General features: G+C 40.8%; 1 long non-coding RNA gene across 2 annotated transcripts; it reads right to left on the reverse strand.

Moving 5' to 3' along the window:
* Window positions 1-1,513: 1,513 nt before the first annotated feature.
* LOC146663268 (uncharacterized) lies at window positions 1,514-12,136 on the reverse strand. Of its 2 annotated transcripts, none has more exons than XR_014912907.1 (5): window positions 11,866-12,136; window positions 9,321-9,485; window positions 6,233-6,338; window positions 3,132-3,711; window positions 1,514-2,319 (listed from the first exon to the last, which is right to left on the reverse strand). It is a non-coding gene; the product is annotated as an uncharacterized LOC146663268 (long non-coding RNA). The 2 variants fall into 2 exon arrangements; XR_014912908.1 differs by having other exon boundaries at window positions 3,128-3,711.
* Window positions 12,137-18,099: the final 5,963 nt, after the last annotated feature.

The following is an 18,099-nucleotide window of genomic DNA, read 5'->3' on the forward strand; positions in this document are numbered from 1 at the left end:
GCGTCTCAACTGTTCCGATACTCCTGACACATATGGGATCACTACAGGTTTTCGCTTGGGCAGTGGTTGTCCTTCTCTCCTGGATCGGCTGGAGCTTTCTTTAGGTGCCTTTCCATGCATCAAGACATGTGGATAATACAAGTAAGGTCAGGCATCTACCTACTGACTTATTTCTATTTATCCATCTGAGGCGACACGAGCGCTCACAATTGATTCTGTCTGTCTGTCCTGGTCGTTGTGTCCTTGGGCAAGACATTTTACCCTACCGCCTACTGGTGTTGGCCAGAGGGGCCGATGGCGCGATATGGCAGCCGCGCTTCTGTCAGTCTGCCCCAGGGCAGCTGTGGCTACAACCGTAGCTTGCCTCCACCAGTGTGTGAATGCGAGAGTGAATGAATAGTGGCATTGTAAAGCGCTTTGGGTGCCTTGAAAAGCGCTATATAAATCCAATCCATTATTATTATTATTATTAGACAATCCCCACACTCTTATTTTGAAAGTACTAACCAGCACTTAGTACTTTCAGGTTTCCTGACCAGGTGTGTTAGCTGGCTCGGTTGCTACCGTAGCAGTCTTTGACGACAGCTTTGACAATGCATTTCTCTTAAAATCTGCTCTCATGCATGAAATGGAGAAAAAGTGGGCGTTGCATCCGTATGCTTGTTATGCTCTTCTGATCATTATTATGTCTGTGAGTCTGAATATTTTTTGAAGTCTTTTGTGACACAAAAACCATCTCCAGCATGTCTAACATGTGTCCATTCTCTGGTGACTCACTTCTCTATATCAAATAAGTACGAAACGTCATCCTTGCACAGTTTCTGTAACCATCATCTCAGACTGAGGCTTCCACAAAATTTACTTAAAAACCAAACAAACTTTAAATGTTCCTAAAAGCTTTCCGTGTTTGGAACAATTAGCAGAGGAAGAGCTTGACGTACCCAGGAGGTAAACTGGACCTGAGATCTCCCAGTTCGTTCTCCTTCCACAGTTATCTTCTGTTGTCCCCTTTTGTGGACAACAGAAGATTGAAAATGTTGCCTGATCTGATGGGTCTCAATCTCTGTAACATTCAGATTTTAGCTTCAGAATTTGTCTTAAAAAACACAAAAGCATGGATCCATCCTGCCTTGTATCAGGAAACGCTGATAAACTCTGAGCAAATGAAACCACAACTATAAAAGATTATTTTCCCTAAAAAAAAAAAAAAAAAAAAAAAAATCAGAAGTTTTAACACCTACAGCAAGTTTGATAAAAAGAAATACAAGATTTTAAAGATCTTATTTTTCTTAAATTTAAGATCAGAGTTTGTAATAAGCTGCAGGAACCCTGCTCAGTGTGAGGGAAGGAAAGCCAAGTGTCCTCCGATAAACCTCCATCTGGGTCACTGAAAACAGTTAATCTGACTCTGACTGTAAACATGTTTCCATTCATCCCTCGAGTCTTTACTCTGAAATACAGGAAATGACATCATGGCTCAAGCTGTCATTAAACCATTTCTTTATTTAACATTTTCATTTTTTATTTAACCGTTGCAAAGTTTCATAACACAGACAGCCTGAACAAAGAACACCTACAGAACACATGGATCAAAATGCATTCAATAAAAACTTGATTACATAACAAGCTTTCTTCTTCCAACAAAAAAAAAAAAAAGCTAACCACTCGATAAGAGCACTAAAGTAGAAGAGTTTAGAAAGCTTAAGATGTAACTGCAGGAACATTTATATTTACAGCAGCCTCATCAGTTCTTTACGTGAGGTTCCAGCTGAACTCTGTGGAGCCTGATCTCAACAGTTTTAAGTCTGACCCTGACACCAGATTCACCGTGATCACGCTGATGTTTGCACAGAACAGATAGTGAAGTGAACGTTTTTGCACATTTGTAGCAGTGAAACAGTTTATCTGCAGTGTGGGATCGTTTGTGTTCGGAGTATGAACTGAGATTCCTGAAAGTCTTGTCACACCGGTCACAGCTGTGTGAGTGTGACCGTGTGTGCACTTGTATGGTTTCTCTCCTGTGTGGACTCGTTTGTGTTTTAAGCTCACCTGCAGTGGTGAACGATGACCCACACTGATCACAGAGGTGCTTTTTAACCCCACTGTGAATGACTTCATGGTGTTTTAACTCATGTGATCTGGGGAAGCTTCTCCTACATTCTTTGCAGTATTTCAGTTTGTCTCCAGTGTGTCTACGTTGATGTATTTTTAGGCTCTTTGCATGACTGAAAGATTTTCCACAAAGGTCACAACAAAAGTTTTCCCACCACCACAGCGATGACAGGGTTGAGAACTGGACCCATCTGCACCACTCTGCTTCTAAACAAAGACACAAAGACAGTGGAAGTCAGTCCTTCAACATTTGTATCGTGAACGTCGCCTGAAATAAAGAGCATCTCTGCCAACGTCCAATTACTTTTTACTCCAATTACTTTCTCAGTTCACAGGGATACGATAACTACAATACTACCACCATAATACTACAGTAATACTTATTTAATGTTACACCATGCTAATATTTTCAGGGTACCAACACAGTGCTAAACTACTAATGTAACACTCCAATAATATTAATTTAATACTGCATTAGAAACACTGCAACTGTGCAGTTACGGTACTCAGCTGATTGGGACACAAGAAAAAACACTACTACCCCCATGACACTGCAATGATAATATTAAATGAGTATTTTAACACTGATGTCTAAAAGTACTTGAGCTACAAGGAAGCAGTGATACTACAGCTAAAGTACTACAACGCCAATATGTAACGATACAACTTTGTTAACATAAGAGAAGATTACTGAATGGTTTGGTTTTGTACTTATTTTGTGTTTTATTGTATTCCACGTACACCTGACAGAGGAATGAGCCGCTGTAAACCAAAGGTCATTTATGCTGAAATAACAACAAAACCATGATATACCACGAAACTCCCTGAGGATTACATTACAGCAATTTTAGTTTTTCATGACTGTGTAAGCAAAAACCATAAATGAAATTAAAATCTGAATAATCACTCAGAGCTGCTTTTCCGTCCAGTAGAATTTCCAACATGTTAACACAACTTAATGAGCTGAGTTTTCCCAAACAGTCAGGCTAAAATTATAAGATAAAAATAAACATACATACGTCACAGTAACTGCACTTGTAGAGTCTCTTTCTGGTGTGGATCTGTTGGTGTCGTCTCAGGTAACGTGGAGCTTTAAAAGTCCTCTCACACAGGTCACATTTATAAGGTTTCTCCTCAGCATGGGTAAACATGTGGCTTTGTAACTGTACATCTGTTATAAACTGTTTGCCACACTGATCACACCAGTACACAACATGTCTGGTGTGAATGCGTAGGTGTCTATTTCGGCTGTCTCGCCAAGTTTTTCCACAAATGTCACAGCTATATGTCTTAGTTCCAGAGTTGCCTCTGTAAGCTGCAACTGCGATCAAAAGCTCTGTCACACTGATCACAGCTGTACGCTTTCACTCCACTGTGGACGAGTTGGTGTTTTCTTAGGCAACTATCCCAGGGAAAAGACTTTCCACACAAGTCACAGCTGAACGGTCTCTCTCCAGTGTGGATGACTTGATGCATTGTTAGTGAAGCTTTGCGAGAAAAATCCTTCCCACACTCGTCACAGCTGTAGTTTTTCTCTCTCTTTCTTCTGTGAGGTTTGTCGGCCTCCTGAGAGCGCTGACTTCTCGGTCCATGTTGGTCCTGCAGCGACAGAGATACAAACACAGGAAATGAGTGAAATGCAGTCGCTGAACAAACTGAACCTTCAAAGTCCCTCCATTAACACTAATTTTAAACCTGAAGGTGGAGTGTGGCACCAAACACCTAAAGGTCTCTTATCACCACCTACTGGTAACAGTAACACATTACATCCAACCTGGTGTTAAAAATAATGAATGACTGTTCAAACACACTAAAATCATGCCCATCCACCCTGCTTTACACAAATATTAATGCTAGCATGCTAACACACTCAGAATAGTAATACATGTTTACCAGGTCTATACTTTCTTATATTTCTTTCCCCTGTTTCATATAATTTAAATCCAGTGTAATAGTTGCAAGCTTGGTTCAGTGAAGAGTCTGTTTGTAAACTAAGGTTGTTGTTTTTTAACATTTACTCCCTACATTAAAAATAATAATCTGTACTTTATACTCCTTACATTTCCAAACAGATGTGTTACTTTTGGTTTAAGGCCTTTGAGAGGAGTTAGTTCATCACAGCTTAAACAGTAACACATGAACGGCAATCCAGATGGTGTGTTAATCACCAGAGTGTGACACATGAAAATGAAAGAAAGAAAACTGTGGGCCATAGTCAGGGGTCAAAGTGGGCCAGTGTTTTTTATTTTGGCACAACGCTGGAATGACTGCAGCGCTCATACGTTGCTGTCACAGTACTTCAGCATCTAACCACACACAAGATGAGCGAGCATACGTGGAGTAATAGTTTTTAAGTGGCAGCTAATTTCAAATGCAGCATTTTTATCAGCTCAACAAAAATTTGAAACGCACCAAATGTTTGCATGCAGTTTGTCTAACAGTGTGTTGCTAGCTAAAGGTCCAGCTGCTGTATTTCACAGGGAGAAAAGGTAGCTTCAAACAAAAGGACCAGTCAAAACAAATCGAGGACCTTATTCCTAAACGAGGGGCTACCTCTGTAGCATGGACGTAAAAGAGTATGGAGAGAGTTTACAGATTTTATTGATATCAGTGATGGCCAAATGAAGCTTTCTGAAACACTGAAGCTTGTATTATAAGCAATGTAAGCCCAACAAGGGACAATGGTTGGAAATTAGCAACAGCTATAAACTCATGTGCAGTACATCAGTTTTATGTTTCATACTTGGACTGTGTTAAACTGCACTGTTCCTTTTAAATAAAGAATTATTATTATTATTATTATTATTGTCGCGCTGACCTAGTAGGTGTGGCTGTTACTCTTCTCTTCCTCCTCCTGCCCACTACCTGCTCTGTGCTGCTGCTTGCGCGTGGCCGCTGATTAGACTTTGTGCAATCTACAGCTAAGCGCGGCCTGGTGCGCGCCGCTCCGCCAGGTGAGCTGAATTAGAGCAATCAAGGGCGGGCGTGCCTAGTAGACCTTAAAATGCATGCAGCAGTCATTTGACCTGGGTGCGACATACTGAGAGGACAGCAAACGAAGCACAATCCACTTTCCACTGTGAGGAAGGCTTTGAGCTAGACGGGCTATCGGTAAGCTCTTGGACTCATATTTGCTGCTTATATGTTGGGGAACTATGGAAGCTCAATTGTGGAAATGTATTTATGCTTTGGGAAATAGTTACTGCATTTAAGTTTAAAAAAAATTATATTGATATTAAAATGAATGTTTAAGTTTGAATAAATTGTTTATGTAGGTAGTGTTTCCCACATTTATGTTAATTAATACTAAAAATAGTTACCCCCAAATCCTTGGTTAAATCTTAAAACTCGTGTAAATATGTTTGGTTTAATTTAAGGAAAATAATTCTTTGTAAAAGAAAATCCTTGGTTAAAGTCTCTATTTAAAATATTTGCAAACTCTAAAATGTATACTTTAAAAATGTAATTGTTATAAAAGTGTAAAAAATGCAAGGTAGACACATTTTGTGTACTTTGTGTACTTAAGAACCACAGTTTATTTCATCTTCATTTTTTTGTAATTACTCAGCTCTGTGATTTAAAAACCAATGAATGTAAAACTAACTTAAACTGGGTTAAATGATAGTTTAGACAAAAGTATTTAGCTTTAGCTATGTTAAGTGGCTTTACTGAAGTGTATATATTTTTGTTATTTCATTTGTCTTCTGTATAATGCATTTAATTTATCTGAATGATTAATGAAATGTTCTTTCTTTTTTGTGTTGAAAGGTTTTTCACTTATCTACATATCTATCCATCTACCTATCAGCTATCTAACTAGCTGGTCAAAATGAATTGAGCAAAATTCAAAGTCTGGTCTTTTTCAAGTGTGGGCACCTCAGAGACAGAACACTTGACAATTATTCCATCCATCCATTTTCATCCGCTTTGTCCGGGGCCGGGTCGCGGGGGCAGCAGCCTAAGCAAAGAGGCCCAGACCTTGACCTCTAACTTGACAATTATTGTTATTGAAAAAGGGTTCATTACTCAAAGCCTTTCAACACAGTCGTATGTGGGTGTATGTGTACATATATGTATTAATTGAAATCCATTTGGTGAAACGGTAGCATTTTTTCCTCACCTTCTGTGTTGAGCTCATCGTTTTCTCTGTAGTAGCTGAGCTGAGTGCAAATGGCTGAAAATGTTCCTCTGCTGCTCCGTCAGACTTCTCTCCTCCTGCTGATCAGCTGGGACACAAAACAGATTTTTGTTAGGCTCCACACTGCACTGAACAGTCAAAGTGTCTCATATGTTCTTCTGACCTACTGCTGCACACTCTGGTTCAACTGCTGTACTGTGGAGGACATAGGAAACTGTAGTGGGTGGTGAGGGTGCCAGAGCGGGCAATTGGCACTTCACTAACCAACCCCCCCCCCCCCCCGAGACATTTATACTGGCAGACTTCAGCGGAAAGCCAGTATCATCAAGGACCCCTCACACCCTGGACACTCACGTTTCCCCCTCCCTCTGGTCCACCAGGTCAAAGATAATCAGACTCAATAGGAGCTGCTACCCACAGGCTGTCAAGCATGCCCTACCTCCACCCTGAATGAAGGTTAGCTGTGCTGTTAACACTCATGGACACTTGCACTGTACTTATAAACTGTACTCATTACAGTATCAAATCAAAATTTATTTATAAGCACATTTAAAAACAACACGGGTTGAGCCAAAGTGCTGCACATAGTAGAGATAAAATGGTAAACATGCATAGTAATTATTATAACAGACTAGTCTGTCGTGATGCGGATGCTGCACCGGTCCATCATGGTGAAGAGGGAGCTGAGTGTAAAAGCAAAGCTCTCAATTTATCGGTCGATCTACGTCCCTACCCTCCCCTATGGCCACGAGCTGTGGGTAGTGACCGAAAGAACGAGATCGCGGATACAAGCGGCGGAAATGAGCTTCCTCCGAAAGGTGGCTGGCCTCTCCCTTAAAGATAGGGCGAGAAGCTCAGCCCCGGATAAGCTGGAGGAGGTGGCTGGGGAGAGGGAGGTCTGGGCATCTCTGCATAGGCTGCTGCCCCCGCGACCCGGACCTGGGTAAAGTGGAAGAAGATGGATGGATGGACTAGTCTAGAGAGTGCAAATGTGTTTTCAAGCAGGTTTTAAAAATGTCGATTGTTGGCGAAGACCTAATGTGAAGGGGCAGAGTGTTCCAGAGTTTGGGTGCAGCGATCACAAAAGCTCGGTCACCTCTGTTTTCCCGTCTAGTTCTGGGGATAGTCAGAAGAAACTAATCTGCAGATCTAAGGGCTCTAGTTGGATTATTTTTTTTGTCAATAGAGCTGGGCGATATAACGATATGTATCGCGATATAACTTTTACTCGATAGAGAAATTAAGCTATTGCGATAGACCTCGCTGCTCTTGTCCTCTGGGGAGAAAAAAAAAAAAAAGGTCAGCCAATCCAAATTAAGTAGCGCAGAGCCGAACCAATCACAGCCGCAGCGTCACGTCGCGTGACTTGTTACGTACAGCACAAGTGCCAAGTCGCACGTGTTGTTGTTTTTTTTTTTTTTTTTTTTTTTTTTTTTTTTTTTTTTTTTTTTTTTTGGAAGCAGCCAGCGGGTAATGGAGCAAATGAGTGTGCCGACTAGAAAAATCAACCGAGCGTGACCGAAGAGAAAACAGATGATGGTTCCAATGCCGGAGAGATTGTCGAACGGAAGAGCCATAGAAGTTCCGTAGTGTGAAGGTATTTCGGCTATTTCAAGTCTGACAAAAAAACAGAGTAGCGTGCACTGTAAATGTGCCGAAAGCAAGTCTGGAAATACAATAAACTGGTGCATGCGTCACACTGTGCGCCACGTTATTGTTTCGGTGAAATGAACTTCTACAATACTGTTAATTGTACTCTCTGCAGTGTTTAAATGCTTACATATACACACAGTTACTGTCCCTCCACACATACGACTCGGTTCTGCTTCTATGCCCCAGCTTTGTTTACTTTTTCCCACCGAGGCTTCTAGACTTCTGATTGGCCAACATTTCTGCACGGTTAGGAATCTAGCGCCACCTGCTGCTTTGGCATGTTCATAGCAGCGTTTTCCTTCATTTCTGCCTTTATGTGTGGACGGGATTATTATTATTATTATTATTATTATTTTTTTTTTTTTTTTTTAAACGAAAACGGAAAAGCTCCTTTTTCAAAAATACCAGTGTACGTGTGGACGTAGCCTCAGTCTCTGACTGGAAGCGCTAATTCGTCATTCGGCTTTTGTCAGACTAAAGTAACTGTTAAAACTGTTTGAAAAGCTAAGCTATACAACAAGGAGAGATTGAGAATTTCCTTTTAGTTCTCAGTTTATTTGATATTGACAAAAGTTAGTCAGTTTTGTCTGTTCTTCTGTAAAACAAACTAAGATTTATTTTTAGAATTAATATTTTGTTTCTAAGTGGAATTGACAATTTAGTCTGTTTCGTTTGTTCTATTTTGAAACTTAAACGCTTTAGCGGCTGCCTTTTGTGTAGTTTGCAATATTTGCCTTTATTTATCTGAAAAAGTCTCATGTTCCTTAAGTACATCTACCCTGTTGAACTTATTATGGGAAATAAATATTTAAATAAAAACAAGCTGCTGATTATTTCACATTTTACTTGTGAGCAACGGCACATTTAAATCTTACAAATATAGTTATTTGGCTTATATTTTTTTTTTTTTTTTTTTTTTCTTTTCATTTCAGGCGATAACGATATATCGTGATATGAACAAATCTCATATCGCCCAGCTCTTTGTCAAACAGTCTGCAGGCTCAAGCACACAATGAATTCAAACAGAAGTAAAAAAAAAAAAAAAACTGGACACTGAAAAATGTAACAAAGTGATGTGGGAGGGGACAAAGGGAAGCATCAATGAAAGAGCAGAGATTGCAAAATAAATCAGGAAAGGACTTCAGGCTTACTGAGACTAAGGCCTCTGTTACAAATCGGTCTCATACAAAAACATGTTTTACAGGTACAGTATGGTAAGCGCTCTTAGTAATTCATAAGCCAGCTCTACCTGAACCCCTTCAATATTTAAAAGTTTGTGGGGGTTTTTTTTTTTTGTTTTTTATTGCAGTCAAAGCACATACTGAATGTAAACTGAGCTTGGAGACCTTTTGTTAGTAACAAATGAGGCCAAAAGAAAAGTAGAGACGAGTTTATCCACTGATCCACATCACTTTACCCGGATGTTTTCTTTCAAGCTGGATGATGACTCCTCTCTCCCTCACTCCAGTTCCAGCTTCGCAGACCAGTTGCCCTCTGAGGTCACAGTGATCATCGGAGGCAGGAGACGGGAAATTCAGATCGGTTTCTTCCTTCTTTTATCTCCATGTTTAGAAAAACATTCCTAAAATACCCAAGCAAATAAATATTATTAAAGATTTACACACTTTCTGTAGGTAGGATTTCATTTTCAGCCAGCACCCCTGTTAAATTTGACTGGCGTCTGTCTCATTTATATCCAAGAAGCAACACTTTGAAGCACTCAGATCATGTTTTCTTTGATCACTTGTAGCTCAATGGAGAAACATTTTTGCATTTATGATCAGGTTCCCCAGTTTGATATTATACCATTCACGGCAGAGGTGTGGACTCGAGTCACATGACTTGGACTCGAGTCGGACTCGAGTCATAAATTTTATGACTTTAGACTTGACTTGAAAAAAAATGTTCTAAGACTTGTGACTTGACTTGGACTTTTACACCAATGACCTGGGACTTGAATTGGACTTGAACCGGTTTACTTGAAAAGACTTGATATTTCACCCCAAATATATATAAAATTTAACATACATATTATATAGAGATTGAAAATGTGACGTCATTCAGGGGTAAAACCGCAAAGGATTCTGGGAACTTGTGGCAAGAGGTACTAGCGCACGCAGGCTTTCAATTGAAATCAGTTACACAGCGATAAAAAGAAACATAAAAATGTCAAGAAGCTGTTGTATTATTAACTGCAATAGCCGGTCGCATGACAGCCACGGGAAGCCGACGGGTAAAGAGATCGGTTGTTATCGGATTACGTCGTTGAAGAGAAATTGTTCGAGCCATGTTTCCGAAGTAACAAAGACGCGAGGGATGGCCTGGATTGCAGCCATTCAAAGACCAAATATAACGTCCCAGAACACTCCAGCTCACAGGTTAGTCTGCTCCAAGCATTTTCACAAAGGTCAGTCTTCTGTTGTAGTTAATGCGTCATTTTTCATAACATAATTGGTGATATAGGTTACAAGCAAGTCTGGTGCTGAACAGAAATTGTCGCGCTATGCTCCTTTGTTTATTGTGCATAAATAGTGAATTGTCCTGACACAATATTGCGTTTCGCTTCTGTTATTATGGTACATTGACAAAAACATATACCGTATTTCCCGGACTACAAAGCGCACCTGAATATTAGCCGCACAAGCTAAAATCAGGGGAAAATCCTGTTTTGTACATACATTAGCCGCACCTGACCAAAAGCCGCAGGTGTTTCAATATTGACTTATCATATGTAAGAGAATATGCACAAAGCGAATTGTCAGGAAAGAGATGGCTGTTTGGAGACACACCCCTTTTATTAATATTTTGAAAAACAAGTTATGAGTACATATTTGCATAACCTTTTAGGTATATGTACAAGTAGCAGTAATTACAAGTAGGAAACGTGCTGTGCTGTGGGGCACCACAGGGGACTGTCCTCTCCCCCTTCCTCTTCACCCTCTACACCACAGACTTCAGCCACTGCACAGAGACCTGCCATCTTCAGAAGTTTTCTGATGACTCTGCGGTGGTTGGATGCATCAGCAGGGATGATGAGACAGAGTACCGGGCTGTGGTCGACTCCTTTGTCACGTGGTGTGAGCAGAATCATCTGCAGCTCAACGTGGCAAAGACCAAGGAACTGATCGTGGACTTCAGGAAGACCAGGAAACACTTGACCCCTGTTTCAATTCAGGGGGTCAGTGTTGACATTGTGGAGGACTATAAATACCTTGGAGTACACATTGACAATAAACTGGACTGGGCTAAAAACACCACAGCACTTTACAGGAAGGGCCAGAGTCGTCTCTATTTTTTGAGGCGACTGAGGTCCTTCAACATCTGCCAGAAAATGCTGAGGATTTTCTATGAGTCTGTTGTGGCCAGTGCGATCCTCTATGCTGTTGCATGCTGGGGGAGCAGGCTGAGGGTCGCAGATGCCAACAGACTTAATAAACTGATCCGTAAGGCCAGCAATGTTGTGGGGATGGAGCTGGACTCCCTCAAGGTGGTGTCGGAGAGGCGGATGCTGTCCAAGATAAAGACAATGTTGGATAACACCTCCCACCCACTCCATGACATGCTGGTCAGTCACAGGAGCACGTTCAGTGAGAGACTGAGATTACCGAAAAGCACCACTGAACGACACAGGAAATCATTCCTGCCTGTGGCCATCTCCCTGTACAACGCATCCACTTAACACACTGTTTGCTGCTACAACTACACATGTTTCTTTTCCAAATATTTATTTATGAGTGACTTATGTATGTATGTATGTATGTATATATATATATATATGTATATATTGTACTATTCTTAGTTAGTGTATTGTCTGTCTTGTCTTAATGTTGGTTTAAAATGGAGCACTGTAACAAAAAATAATTTCCCCCAGGGATCAATAAAGTATTCTGATTCTGAAATGAGTAACAAATGTAGTACATAACAATAACCTACAGCACACCAGAAAAATAGATTCAGACTACCTTTTAGGCTCAGGTGCAGTGACACGGCTTTAACAAGAAGAAAAGTCAGTCATTCACCACCATCTTCCTGCCCACTAAAACCACCAAAGTCCTCTTCTCCAGTGTTGGATACGAACAGGCTCAGGGTGGCTTCATCATCCACTCTCAGCTTCTTTCCTTCGTTGTCACTTTCAAAACCAAAGAAATCCTCGTTGTCAGTGTCAGAGTCGAACACCCTCAGAAGGGCCGTGGCGGTGTCCTCCTCTCCATCATGCAGCATTCAGCCCTTCGAAATCCGTTGGTGATCATTGATGTTTTCACACTTTTCCACGCTGTCAGATTCCACCGGTGGAGTTGAGCATAACTTGCTTTTCGCAAGTTTATCGCCGCACATCATCCACGACTCCCGCTGAACGTGTAGCGCTACTTTGAAGTTTGTTTTTCGCGCTACTTGTACGGCACTATGTTGTCTGGCGGATGGACACGTGACCAACACACCACTCTTGAACCCCGATACTGTGTGTCTGATCACATGCCCTTCCGCCAGGCAACGTAGTGCCGTACAACAGCGGAACAAACAAAACAAATCGTCTTACGATATGACAAAAATCATGGATAATCCATAGAAAAGCTGCACCTGACTAAAAGCCGCAGGGTTCAAAGCTTGTGGAAAAAGTAGCGGCTTATAGCCCGACAATTACGGTACTTTTATTCACAGGATAAAACAGGTTTTTTTTTTTTTTTTGTATCACTAATTGCCCAGTACGATTACAGCATACAATATTATTGTCACTGCTACATTTCTGTAACGCGTACCAGAAATTATTTCCACTACTAATTAATTACCCTTGAGCTCAAAGGTCCTATTAATAAACTGTTAACGAATGTGTATTTATGAAGACGATTTGTGAGACTGGAAAACTTATGATAGGTACGATGGTCTTTACTTTCTGACCTGAAGTTACTAAACTTCATGAGTGTATGCACTCACTCCAAGAACCGTATGATTATAAATATGCATATAAATATGCTACGATGAGATAGCTGACTTCATCTAACTAGCAAATGTTGTCCAGGCTACGTTGTTGATGCAGTTTTTTTAATATGTATGATATTTTTGTCATGCGATTTTAAAGCTGGTCCTACAACCGCATCCAAGAATAACATGCAGCTTATCTCAGAACTGTCGGTGAAAATTATTCTTGGAGCTAGGTTTAATTGAGCTGCATTTTAAAGAGGTGCAATTTCACAATTTGTGTATATTTTCTAAGTTCACTATTTTGTCATGTGTTGAGAAAAACACAGATTTAAAAATTACATGGTCTAATATTTACATTTAGCATATAACTGCAACATGCTTTTTTCGTGGTTGGTGTGTTTTTTTTTTTTTTTTTTTTTTATAAAAAGACTCGAAAGGACTTGAAATTCAAAATTTCCGACTTGTGACTTTACTTGGACTTTTACACCAGTGACTTGAGACTCGACTCTGACTTGCCTGACATTACTTGAGAATAAAGACTTGAGACTTGAGAATAAAGACTTGAGACTTGCAAAACAATGACTTGGTCCCACCTCTGGTTCACGGTAATACCGGTATAATGTTAGGCAACGATAGGAAAATGAAATATTGTGATAGAATATGAGTAAAACGCGCATGCGCAGTGCCTTTGTTTTCATACGCACATGGCCGATTGTTGAGTGAAACAGATGAACCAGGATTGGTTTGTAAAAATGGTGCAACTTCAGTGATGTGGAACTGGTTTGGTGTTTGTCCGTCAGATACACGACAAAGCGCTTTTTTTTTTTTTTTTTTTTTTTTTTTTTTTTTGCAGAACATGCAAGCAGCTGTCGTTATTGTTGGATTTGTCGGATTAAGATGCTCTTAAATCTGGGAGTAATCTGGGTCCTAAACTCCGTAAACTTCAGGTCAAACGAACACTGCAGCATCACTGAGAGTTAAACTGTCTAAATTCTTTCATCTTTAATAAAATGATCAGCATTGCTGCTTTACCAGGTGTAACTGTGAAGTTTAACTTCCAGGCATCCATGAAAACAAAATTTATTACATTTAACGGAGTTAGAAGTTAGCAGGAAGCTAGCGGAAGTTAGCTCGCTAGTTTTGCTAGTTACCTAAGCATGATATTGCATGTTCTGACTGAGAGATTTCTGAAAAAATTAAAACGTACAGCTCTGCTATCACTTCCAACATAAATGAAGACAGGAAACTAAACAGCAGTGACGTTTGTAGGGTTACTAAAGTTGGGCTAGCTGGTATATAATGATGTGCTACGTGATCGCTAGCGACTCAGCTATGTTAGCATAACATAAACAGTGAAGCTGGAGGACGAACACTAACACTTTTCCACTTATAAAAGTTAACGTTAAGGTTCCTGATAGTTAGAGACAAATGCAATCGCATGGCAGGATGCTGTAAATGGACCAAACTTCAGTCAGGAGAACAACTGAGATAATCCATCCACAATACAAGGTTAGTCATTACTGCAACAACATGGGAATAGCGCAGCTGCCAGAGAATTCAACATTAATGCATCAATGCTACAGAAGTGGAGGAAGCAAGAAGAATGAGTTTAATAAAGTTTGATTTATCTCAAATCAAATCACTTTTATTGTCGCATCACATGTGCAGGTACATTGGTACAGTACTTGTGAGTGAAATTCTTGTGTGCGAGCTTCACAAGCAACAGAGTTGTGCAAAATACAAGAATGGCTACATCTGAAACTAATAAATATATGTACAATATATAATAGTATATGCATTTCTGGATGTGTATATTAAATATTTTTCTGTGTGTGTGTGTGTGTGTACACATATTTTACAAATTAGAGTAAACAATAAATATATAAAAATATACAGAGTTGAGACATGTGCAAAACAGTGGCATTACTGTACAGTATGGAGTGCATAATGTTAAAGTTCCAGTAGTGAAGCTGAGGTGTCTATGACGTGTTCAGCAGTCTGATGGCCTGGTGGAAGAAGCTGTCTCTCAGTCTGCTGGTACGGGACCGGATGCTGCAGAACCTCCTTCCTGATGGAAGCAGTCTGAACAGTTTATGGCTGGGGTGACTGGAGTCCTTGATGATCCTCCCCGCTTTCCTCAGGCACCGCTTCCTGTAGATGTCTTGGAGGGAGGGAAGCTCACCTCCAATTATCCGTTCAGAGCACCGCACTACTCGCTGGAGAGCTTTGCAGTTGTAGGCGGTGCTGTTGCCATACCAGGTGGTGATGCATCCAGTGAGGATGCTCTCAATGGCACAGTGATAGAAGGTCCTGAGGATGCGGGGGCTCATGCCGAATCTTTTCAGTCTCCTGAGAAAGAAGAGGCGCTGCTGCGCCTTCTTCACTGTTTTGTTTGTGTGTACTGACCACGTAAGATCCTCAGCCAGATGTACACCAAGGAATCGGAAGCTGCTCACTCTCTCCACAGCAGCGCCGTTGATGGTGATGGGGGTGTGTACTTCTCTGCACCTCCGGAAGTCCACAATCAACTCCTTTGTCTTTGCGACGTTGAGGGTGAGATGGTTGTCTTGACACCAGTGGGTCAGGGCGCTGACCTCCTCCCTGTAGGCCGTCTCATCACCATTGGTGATAAGACCCACCGCTGTAGTGTCGTCCGCAAACTTCACAATGATGTTGGAGTTGTTAGTGGCTGTGCAGTCGTAGGTGTCGAGTGAGTACAGGAGAGGGCTCAGTACACACCCCTGTGGAGCACCAGTGTTCAGTGTGATGGGGGATGAGGTGATGCTGCCCAGTCTGACCACTTGGCGTCTGTCAGACAGGAAGCTAAGGATCCAGCTGCAGAGGGAGCTGCTCAGTCCTAGATCCTGCAGTTTCCTGTCCAGCTTCGAGGGAACGATGGTATTGAATGCTGAGCTGTAATCTACAAACAGCATTCTCACATACGTGTCTCTCTTCTCCAGGTGTGACAGGGCAGTATGTAGTGTCAGGGCTATGGCATCATCAGTTATTATCTGACTGCTTTGTTTCGCTTAATGTGCCTTATAATCCCGTGCACCTTATGGTCCGAAAAATGCGTACTGCACACTGCAGTTTAATGTTGCAAAGCACCTCTTTTTAACTTCAGTGGATATTATACATGGTTATGCTCAGGATATGTCAGCCCATTTCTACTGGAAATGCCTTTTGGTTAAACTTTCAGCAAGGAATTTGCATTTGCACTGTTACATTTTTTTGTGAGGGAGCTGCTGGTGAAGATCTCTGTTAAAAACCCAAAGGACAGCATTACATTTTTTAATATTAAAAGTAACTCTGGACTTCTGTGGAGTGTGCAGCTGATCTCATTACTGTCTAAAAATGGAGAACAAAACCTAAGAAGTGCTGAATTATTCAAACAATGCAGAGTATTAGAGTAACAGGTGTGTAGCATGCTAACTAGCTAGCAGCAAGCCTCTAACACAGTGTGTATGCTAGCAGCTAATCTAGCAAACAAATTAACAGTGATTTTAGGTGTTGTAGAAGATAAGATGATAAGCTGTGTGTCTTTTTTTTTTTTTTTTTATAATGACGTGGTTGTATTAACCTTAACTGACCGAGTAGTCAGTCGAGGTAAACCCATTAACAGATAAACTGGATCAGTCTGCCTACCTAAAAAGTGTACCGGTGTTGTGCCAAAAAGTGATTTCCGGCATTTGCCAAAAAACTGATTGCTCGTATTTAAACTGCTATAAGTAACTTGTTGGGCTATAATATGTGAAACATATGTCAAATGCATCCCTCATGGATGACACAAAGTCCTATTGAGCCACAAACAACATTCGTGTAACAAGGTAGAAGCCGCAATCAGTTTTTGGCAGCGACTTTCATAGAACCTTTATTTATGCAGTTAAAAAAAATCTCATTAAGATTAAAAATTTATTTTGTAAGAGTAAGTTGGCCAAGAGGACAGCAGAAATGGCAGCAAATATCACAATAGTTCTGTAAAAATATTTTAAGTGGGGATAAAGGACTGGATTGGTTATAATGTAAGTACAATAACACAGAGTTATAAAGATACTTGGAAAAACAAAATTTTTTTTAATTCTATATATAACCCCTTTGTAAATTCTGTTCACTGAAGTGTATTTACCAACATGCGTAAAGATATTACACATGAAAAATACACAGAAACACTGGAAATCAGTTTTTGGCAGGCAATCACTTTCTGGCACAACACCGGAGCCTGAAGTCAAGGCTCCAAAAGTGCAACGTGCAGCTCCCACAAGCGGGATATTTTGGCTTCATTTTTGCACAATGGGAAGAAGTGCTGTTATGTCTTTCATCTATTATACACTCATTGCTCCACACAAGCACATTAACATTACTGAAACTCGCTGGCACTCTATAAATAGTGGGGGTCTGACCTGCAAGCTCTGGTATATCCACCAAAAAAGAAAGGATGTAAAGTAGTGACTGCCGTGTAGCTGCAAATGGTCTGCTGAAAAGAGGCAAAAAAGCTGAGATGTCTGCTCAAAACATACTGTTGCTGGGAGGTTTTGAACCAGGACCGCTAACGCCTTCTCTACTCTCTGAGCTAAACGTGGGCTACCGCCAGCTCTATGAACAAAACTTACATTTGTAGAGTACAATGAGAAGTTAAAACCGCCATTTCTTCCTGTTAAAAACCTTGTGTAACTCGAAAACTATCAACTAAAGAAAACTAACTAATGGCAATGAGGAATATAGGTATGTTTTGATGTCTAAATTGTGTGGATGGAGGGGAAATTGAGTGAGTTAGGAGCCTTTGTTAGGACATGAAGAACAGATTGAAAAGTTAAGGAGGGATTTGAAGAAAAGGGTAAAAAGGCAGAATGAGTCTGGAGCTCTACAGACTACAGATTAGGCTGGCTGAAGGTGTACTGAGAAGAGTACAGAGCGTAAGCAGATGGGAAGCATGGGATTCAAACCATTGCCGCTGGGGTTCAAACTTAGTGATGGGTCGGTCTCGAACGAAATGGCTCTTAGAGCCGGTACTTTGACGTGAACGAGGCGAGCCGGCTCCTTATGGCAAGCAGTTTTGTTTTTTTTTTCTTTTTTTTTTTCTTTCTCTCACCCTCTCTCTCGCACTTTTTTTCCGCTTCACTCAGCACGCGAGCCTTGTGCTTTACGCTGGGAAGAGGGGGGGTAGTTACACTCGCAGTAGCACAGGAACAGAGTAGGAGGGAGAGACAGAAAGAGAGCCAGGGACAACAACGTCACATTAGAAAGCTATAGTAATCATCCACAACTATTTTCAGTTG

This window comes from Rhamphochromis longiceps, linkage group LG8 (genome assembly GCF_057381845.1).
Source record: "Rhamphochromis longiceps isolate RC_006_pf linkage group LG8, R_longiceps_female_GT1.1, whole genome shotgun sequence".
NCBI classification, from domain to species: Eukaryota; Metazoa; Chordata; class Actinopteri; order Cichliformes; family Cichlidae; genus Rhamphochromis; species Rhamphochromis longiceps.